This window comes from Solanum dulcamara, chromosome 8 (assembly GCF_947179165.1).
Source record: "Solanum dulcamara chromosome 8, daSolDulc1.2, whole genome shotgun sequence".
Lineage (NCBI taxonomy): Eukaryota > Viridiplantae > Streptophyta > Magnoliopsida > Solanales > Solanaceae > Solanum > Solanum dulcamara.
In genome coordinates, this window is record NC_077244.1 from 5,431,978 (window position 1) to 5,432,500 (window position 523).

The following is a 523-nucleotide window of genomic DNA, read 5'->3' on the forward strand; positions in this document are numbered from 1 at the left end:
CTTCCTTGAGGTATGTTTCATTCTGCCATATTACATACTCGTACATTCCATGTACTGACGTCTATTTAGACCTGCATCGTTTCATGATGCAGAGACAGGTTTAAGAAATCGTCAATAGGAGCATCATTGGGGATCTATTCGCACTCAACGTATTGGTGAGTCCCTCCCTACATTCGGAGGACACCACTTATATCATTCTTGCATCGAATTAGCCCTTTTCATTTTGGTTTGAGGTAGCCATGAATATGTCATTGGCACCAAATAGATAGTAGTGATAGAGGCTTCATAGACTAGATAGTGATGGGTCGATTGAGTATTTTCTTTTCTTGAATTATTTTTATCAAACTATTTTAAATGACAAAGATCAGAGTTTGATTTGTTGGCTCATGACCTTTCTTTCTTGAGTTAGATCGTTGATTTGGATTGCTCGCCAAATTATTTCTTTATTTTTAAATCTTCTGTTGATTGAATGAATGAACGGATGTGTGATCAGGCTATGTGGTTCGCTTGGGAACCAGAAATG